This window comes from Danio aesculapii, chromosome 15 (genome assembly GCF_903798145.1).
Source record: "Danio aesculapii chromosome 15, fDanAes4.1, whole genome shotgun sequence".
In the NCBI taxonomy this organism is placed as follows: domain Eukaryota; kingdom Metazoa; phylum Chordata; class Actinopteri; order Cypriniformes; family Danionidae; genus Danio; species Danio aesculapii.
In genome coordinates, this window is record NC_079449.1 from 36,981,348 (window position 1) to 36,988,988 (window position 7,641).

Genomic DNA, 7,641 nt, shown 5'->3' on the forward strand with positions numbered 1-7,641 from the left:
CCAAGAGGAGGTTAAAAGCCCTAGTTTATTTTATGCATGTTTTATCAGAGCACTTAGGTATTGCTGCAGCTCAGAGACTTACAAGAGGAAGAGATTACGCTGCAAGTTGGCTGGGTGACTTCAAAGTGGTAGGGACTTTTGCAAAAAGTTGGCTGGGTTTACGGTTGGTGTAGCTGTAGTAGACGTTAAGAAAAATCAGCAGTTGGGACAGCCTTTGAACCAGGGGAGCACCCCACGGGCTCTGTGCTGGCGGCCCCAGAAACTCGATTCACTCCAGAGTGGAACTGAACAGCTCCAGCGGGGGGAAAGGCGACCGCAGTGCACTGACTGACAGCAAAGCAAAAAGACCAAAGCGAGCCAGCCAGGAGTTGAACCTAGAATCTTCTGATCTGTAGTCTGACGCGTTATCCATTGCGCCACTGGCCCTCTCAGCTTAGTTTGTCATCGTTAGCTTGTTGCTTGTAATAAGGACACGGCTCTGTCAACACGGAGTTGATTCAACACATGCTGTGCTTTGTTATTATGGCAAGTTGTGGTGTCGATAGGATGCTCTCACAGAGCATGTGACAGTCCCTCCCTAGAAGAACTGTGATCCAGGGTCTGAGACTTTCTCCTCGCCAGGAGGAGGTTACAAGCATTAGATTTATTTTTAACAGAGCAGCTGCAGCATACTTGCGTGGAGGCCCACAGTTAGGCTTGAGGGCAAAATTCTGCCAGCCTTCCCAGGTGGTCTACCGAAGGCTTACGAGAGCTTTCCACAAGCCCACCCTCTTAAGGTTGCTGTCTGCTTAGTTTGTCATCATTAGCTTGTTGCTTGTAATAAGGACACGGCTCTGTCAACACGGAGTTGATTCAACACATGCTGTGCTTTGTTATTATGGCAAGTTGTGGTGTCGATAGGATGCTCTCACAGAGCATGTGACAGTCCCTCCCTAGAAGAACTGTGATCCAGGGTCTGAGACTTTCTCCTCGCCAGGAGGAGGTTACAAGCATTAGATTTGTTTTTAACAGAGCAGCTGCAGTATACTTGCGTGGAGGCCCACAGTTAGGCTTGAGGGCAAAATTCTGCCAGCCTTCCCTGGTGGTCTACCGAAGGCTTACGAGAGCTTTTCACAAGCCCACCCTCTTAAGGTTGCTGTCTGCTTAGTTTGTCATCGTTAGCTTGTTGCTTGTAATAAGGACACGGCTCTGTCAACACAGAGTTCATTCAACACATGCTGTGCTTTGTTATTATGGCAAGTTGTGGTGTCGATAGGATGCTCTCACAGAGCATATGACAGTCCCTCCCTAGAAGAACTGTGATCCAGGGTCTGAGACTTTCTCCTCGCCAAGAGGAGGTTACAAGCATTAGATTTATTTTGACAGAGCAGCTGCAGCATACTTGCGTGGAGGCCCACAGTTAGGCTTGAGGGCAAAATTCTGCCAGCCTTCCCTGGTGGTCTACCGAAGGCTTACAAGAGCTTTCCACAAGCCCACCCTCTTAAGGTTGCTGTCTGCTTAGTTTGTCATCGTTAGCTTGTTGCTTGTAATAAGGACACGGCTCTGTCAACACGGAGTTCATTCAACACATGCTGTGCTTTGTTATTATGGCAAGTTGTGGTGTCGATAGGATGCTCTCACAGAGCATGTGACAGTCCCTCCCTAGAAGAACTGTGATCCAGGGTCTGAGACTTTCTCCTCGCCAGGAGGAGGTTACAAGCATTAGATTTATTTTAACAGAGCAGCTGCAGCATACTTGCGTGGAGGCCCACAGTTAGGCTTGAGGGCAAAATTCTGCCAGCCTTCCCTGGTGGTCTACCGAAGGCTTACGAGAGCTTTCCACAAACCCACCCTTTTAAGGTTGCTGTCTGCTTAGTTTGTCATCGTTAGCTTGTTGCTTGTAATAAGGACACGGCTCTGTCAACACGGAGTTGATTCAACACATGCTGTGCTTTGTTATTATGGCAAGTTGTGGTGTCGATAGGATGCTCTCACAGAGCATGTGACAGTCCCTCCCTAGAAAAACTGTGATCCAGGGTCTGAGACTTTCTCCTCGCCAGAAGGAGGTTACAAGCATTAGATTTATTTTTGACAGAGCAGCTGCAGCATACTTGCGTGGAGGCCCACAGTTAGGCTTGAGGGCAAAATTCTGCCAGCCTTCCCTGGTGGTCTACCGAAGGCTTACGAGAGCTTTCCACAAGCCCAGCCTCTTAAGGTTGCTGTCTGCTTAGTTTGTCATCGTTAGCTTGTTGCTTGTAATAAGGACACGGCTCTGTCAACACGGAGTTCATTCAACACATGCTGTGCTTTGTTATTATGGCAAGTTGTGGTGTCGATAGGATGCTCTCACAGAGCATGTGACAGTCCCTCCCTAGAAGAACTGTGATCCAGGGTCTGAGACATTCTCCTCGCCAGGAGAAGGTTACAAGCATTAGATTTATTTTTGACAGAGCAGCTGCAGCATACTTGCGTGGAGGCCCACAGTTAGGCTTGAGGGCAATATTCTGCCAGCCTTCCCTGGTGGTCTAGTGGTTAGGATTCGGCGCTCTCACCGCCGCGGCCCGGGTTCGATTCCCGGTCAGGGAACTTCCTTTCACCTCTATGGTGAACTTTGAGCTCTAGCGACAAAGATATTTTCGAACTGCACATGTATGAAAGCAGCTCTGAGCGCAAAAGATCTCCTTCGAGCCGGAGTCGAACCAGCGACCTAAGGATTGCCAACAACCCACCTACAGTCCTCCGCTCTACCAACTGAGCTATCGAAGGCTTATGAGAGTTTTCCACAAGCCCACTCTCTTAAGGTTGCTGCAGTCTGACTGCTGGCCAAAAAGGGCAGAAGCAAAAACGCTCAAGCCTTCCTATAGCGGGAGTCCAAGCCGGGCCGCTGGGTGAAAACCAGGAATCCTGACCGCTAGACCATATGGGAGATATCACTTGTGAGGGCCAGTCTGCACAAACTTTAGTTCTTTCTGATCTCATATAGTCTCATGGTTTCCGTAAGCTAGAATCTTCTCATCCATAGTCATAAGCGTTATCCTTTGTGCCACTGGCACTCTGTTCAGCACTGTGTTAGAACATTGTTTGAAACAAGGACAAGGCTCTGTCAACCTGGAGTTCCGTCACCACACAGTCTGCTTTGTTTTTATGGCAAGAGGTTGTGTGGATGGGATGCTCTTACAGGATTCCTGACAGTCCCTCCATAGAAGACCTGAGATCCAGGGTCGGAGACTCTCTCCTCTCCAAGAGGAGGTTAAAAGCCCTAGTTTATTTTATGCATGTTTTATCAGAGCACTTAGGTATTGCTGCAGCTCAGAGACTTACAAGAGGAAGAGATTACGCTGCAAATTGGCTGGGTGACTTCAAAGTGGTAGGGACTTTTGCAAAAAAGTTGGCTGGGTTTACGGTTGGTGTAGCTGTAGTAGACGTTAAGAAAAATCAGAAGTTGGGACAGCCTTTGAAACCAGAGGAGTACCACACGGGCTCTGTGCTGGCGGCCCCAGAAACTCGATTTACTCCAGAGTGGAACTGAACAGCTCCAGCGGGGGGAAAGGCGACCGCAGTGCACTGACTGACAGCAAAGCAAAAAGACCAAAGCGAGCCAGCCAGGAGTCGATCCTAGAATCTTCTGATCCGTAGTCAGACGCGTTATCCATTGCGCCACTGGCCCTCTCAGCTTAGCTTGTCATCGTTAGCTTGTTGCTTGTAATAAGGACACGGCTCTGTCAACACGGAGTTCATTCAACACATGCTGTGCTTTGTTATTATGGCAAGTTGTGGGGTCGATAGGATGCTCTCACAGAGCATGTGACAGTCCCTCCCTAGAAGAACTGTGATCCAGGGTCTGAGACTTTCTCCTCGCCAGGAGGAGGTGACAAGCATTAGATTTATTTTTGACAGAGCAGCTGCAGTATACTTGCGTGGAGGCCCACAGTTAGGCTTGAGGGCAAAATTCTGCCAGCCTTCCCTGGTGGTCTACCGAAGGCTTACGAGAGCTTTCCACAAGCCCACCTTCTTAAGGTTGCTGTCTGCTTAGTTTGTCATCGTTAGCTTGTTGCTTGTACAAGGACACGGCTCTGTCAACACAGAGTTCATTCAACACATGCTGTGCTTTGTTATTATGGCAAGTTGTGGTGTCGATAGGAATGCTCTCACAGAGCATGTGACAGTCCCTCCCTAGAGAGAACTGTGATCCAGGGTCTGAAGACTTTCTCCTCGCCAGGAGGAGTTACAAGCATTAGATTATTTTTGACAGAGCAGCTGCAGCATACTTGCGTGGAGGCCCACAGTTAGGCTTGAGGCAATATTCTGCCAGCCTTCCCTGGTGGTCTAGGGTTTAGGATTCGGCAGCTCTCACCGCCGCGGCCCGGGTTCGATTCCCGGTCAGGGAACTTCCTTTTCACCTCTATGGTGACTTTGAGCTCTAGCGACAAAGATATTTTCGAACTGCACATGTATGAAAGCAGCTCTCAGCGCAAAGATCTACTGCGAGCCGGAGTTGAACCACGACCTAAGGATTGCCACAACCCACCTACAGTCCTCCGCTCCACCAACTGAGCTATCGAAGGCTTACGAGAGCTTTCCACAAGCCCCCCTCTGAAGGTTGCTGCAGTCCGACTGCTGGCCAAAAAGGGCAGAAGCAAAAACGCTCAAGCCTTCCTATAGCGGGAGTCCAAGCCGGGCCGCTCGGTGAAAACCAGGAATCCTGACCGCTAGACCATATGGGAGATATCACTTGTGATGGCCAGTCTGCACAAACTTCAGTTCTTTCTGATCTCATATAGTCTCATGGTTTCCGTAAGCTAGAATCTTCTCATCCATAGTCATAAGCGTTATCCTTTGTGCCACTGGCACTCTGTTCAGCACTTTGTTAGAACATTGTTTGAAACAAGGACAAGGCTCTGTCAACCTGGAGTTCCGTCACCACACAGTCTGCTTTGTTTTTATGGCAAGAGGTTGTGTGGATGGGATGCTCTTACAGGATTCCTGACAGTCCCTCCATAGAAGACCTGAGATCCAGGGTCGGAGACTCTCTCCTCTCCAAGAGGAGGTTAAAAGCTATAGTTTATTTTATGCATGTTTTATCAGAGCACTTAGGTATTGCTGCAGCTCAGAGACTTACAAGAGGAAGAGATTACGCTGCAAATTGGCTGGGTGACTTCAAAGTGGTAGGGACTTTTGCAAAAAGTTGGCTGGGTTTACGGTTGGTGTAGCTGTAGTAGACGTTAAGAAAAATCAGAAATTGGGACAGCCTTTGAAACCAGAGGAGCACCACACGGGCTCTGTGCTGGCGGCCCCAGAAACTCGATTTACTCCAGAGTGGAACTGAACAGCTCCAGCGGGGGGATAGGCGACCGCAGTGCACTGACTGACAGCAAAGCAAAAAGACCAAAGCGAGCCAGCCAGGAGTCGAACCTAGAATCTTCTGATCCGTAGTCAGACGCGTTATCCATTGTGCCACTGGCCCTCTCAGCTTAGCTTGTCATCGTTAGCTTGTTGCTTGTAATAAGGACACGGCTCTGTCAACACGGAGTTCATTCAACACATGCTGTGCTTTGTTATTATGGCAAGTTGTGGTGTCGATAGGATGCTCTCACAGAGCATGTGACAGTCCCTCCCTAGAAGAACTGTGATCCAGGGTCTGAGACTTTCTCCTCGCCAGGAGGAGGTTACAAGAATTAGATGTATTTTTAACAGAGCAGCTGCAGCATACTTGCGTGGAGGCCCACAGTTAGGCTTGAGGGCAAAATTCTGCCAGCCTTCCCTACCTGTGTAACGTTTGATGCTGATTTTAAGTCAACTGGAATAAGTAACTTGGTCTATCTACGCGACAGTGAAGATCTGGGAAAAACTATGTGAATTTCAAAGGGACAACACTAGCTCCATTTGAAAGAAGGGTAAAACCTGACAGTTCCTAACAAAGAACTCTGAGAGACTGGTAAAACTTCTTGACTTAATTCACCAATGATGGACATTTAAATCGTTTGAAGGAAGAATGGTATTTAACCGAACTGACCAACAACAAAGATGAACGATTAGAGCACACCAAGACTCAAGTCATTGAGTAACATACTGGTAGGAAGACATGAAGGAATTCTAATTTATACAACTAAATCCCTTGCTATAATTAGTAGAAATATTTAACTTGAAAACCTAGCCAGAAATACAATAATATAATATTGCCAGATATGGGCGCTGAATATTTCGTTAACATTTTTTGTGCAATAGGCACAGCAAGGAAGGGGCCCTTTAGAGAAGAAGGCTTTCCCCTCACATTAAGAAGTTATTTTAAGACTTCAAGGTTTGGAGACCTTTTTCGTAATGTTTTTTTATGTGGTTCAAGATATTCATGTTTGTGTTTTTCTTGTTCTGGTCACCGTGATCTTCGCAATAACATCTGATTATAGTATATGCAAAAACAGGAATATAGAGTAATTACTTTGAATATTAATGGGTTACTAAATCCGATTAAAAGAAGCAAACTCGTGGCTAAAATGAAAAGAGAAAAGCAACAGATAATCTTCTGGCAAGAGGAAATGGGATTCTGGAAAAATGGGATTTAAGGTTTTCTTTTCCTCATATAATATTGGTCGTAAACGAGAAGTAATGACATTAATCTCAAATAAAACCAACTTTCAATAATTTCTAAGATTACTGATAGAGAAGAACGATATAACCTAAAAAAGGAACTATCGACCAAATCGAAGGTACTTTAATATATATAAACCACCTGAAAAAGACAAAGCATTTCTCAAAAAAATATTTACTATTATAGCCAAGGAGGCGTCAGGTACGTTGATCTGTGGGGAGACTGGAATGTACAACTTCATTCTAAATTGGACTCATCTTCTAATAAGTAAATTAGTAAAGAAACTAGACAAATAAGATTTATGATGAAAGAATTAGCTTAATAGATGTATGGAGAGACATATACCCTCCTAAAAAAGAATATACTTCCACCCACATGTCTCATTCTAGAATTTTATTTTTTTATGTTTGGGTCAGATCAACATAAATAAAGACTGTAAAATAGGAACAAGAGACATCTCAGATCATGCAGGGGTATATTTAACAGTGTACCTGACCTGGACAATAAACCCAAAAAGACATTTTGGCGATTTAACCCTAATCATTTGAATGATTTAACATGTGTAGAATATGTTAAAAAGAACTATAGAATATTTAAAACAATGATAATGGAGCGGTGCCGAACAGCATTTCCTATTGTTTACATCTTTGCTACAATACCGTTAAGGCTAGACACTGTACATGTCATGATACATTTTAACAAATAAAAACTCTCAGGCTACAGCTTCTGGTTGTTGGAGATTTTACCTGAATCTAGCACTGAACTGGGAGAGATTCTGGAAGCTGTGTTTGGTCAAATCATGCTTGCTATGTATTTTATAATTCTCTGGAACATAATTAATATTGAACTGTAAGCACTTCTGTCTTTGTGTGGTGTCATTTGGAAGCTCAAATACAGAAACAGAAGAAGCTCTGTGGAAATAGCAGCGTTTAAATGGCATTTCAGCTTTCTCTGCTGTAACATTACAGTGCCTCTGGCTACGCCCCTTAGCTGCGCAGTGTGTGTGCGCGGTAAAAGTATGTTTGTGATCTCACTGGCCCGGAAGTATTTTTTTTGTAGGCTTTGCTAAGCTAACT

General features: G+C 45.6%; 5 non-coding genes across 5 annotated transcripts; 1 reads left to right on the forward strand and 4 right to left on the reverse strand.

The window, feature by feature from the left end:
• Positions 1–353: 353 nt before the first annotated feature.
• trnac-aca (transfer RNA cysteine (anticodon ACA)) lies at positions 354–426 on the reverse strand. Its single transcript has one exon. It is a non-coding gene; the product is annotated as a tRNA-Cys (tRNA).
• Positions 427–2,493: 2,067 nt separating this feature from the next.
• Positions 2,494–2,565, forward strand: trnae-cuc (transfer RNA glutamic acid (anticodon CUC)). Its single transcript has one exon. It is a non-coding gene; the product is annotated as a tRNA-Glu (tRNA).
• A 93-nt stretch (positions 2,566–2,658) lies between these two features.
• Positions 2,659–2,745, reverse strand: trnay-gua (transfer RNA tyrosine (anticodon GUA)). Its single transcript is given in 2 exon segments — positions 2,659–2,694; positions 2,709–2,745. It is a non-coding gene; the product is annotated as a tRNA-Tyr (tRNA).
• Positions 2,746–3,573: 828 nt separating this feature from the next.
• Positions 3,574–3,646, reverse strand: trnar-acg (transfer RNA arginine (anticodon ACG)). Its single transcript has one exon. It is a non-coding gene; the product is annotated as a tRNA-Arg (tRNA).
• A 1,724-nt stretch (positions 3,647–5,370) lies between these two features.
• Positions 5,371–5,443, reverse strand: trnar-acg (transfer RNA arginine (anticodon ACG)). The gene has a single exon. It is a non-coding gene; the product is annotated as a tRNA-Arg (tRNA).
• Positions 5,444–7,641: the final 2,198 nt, after the last annotated feature.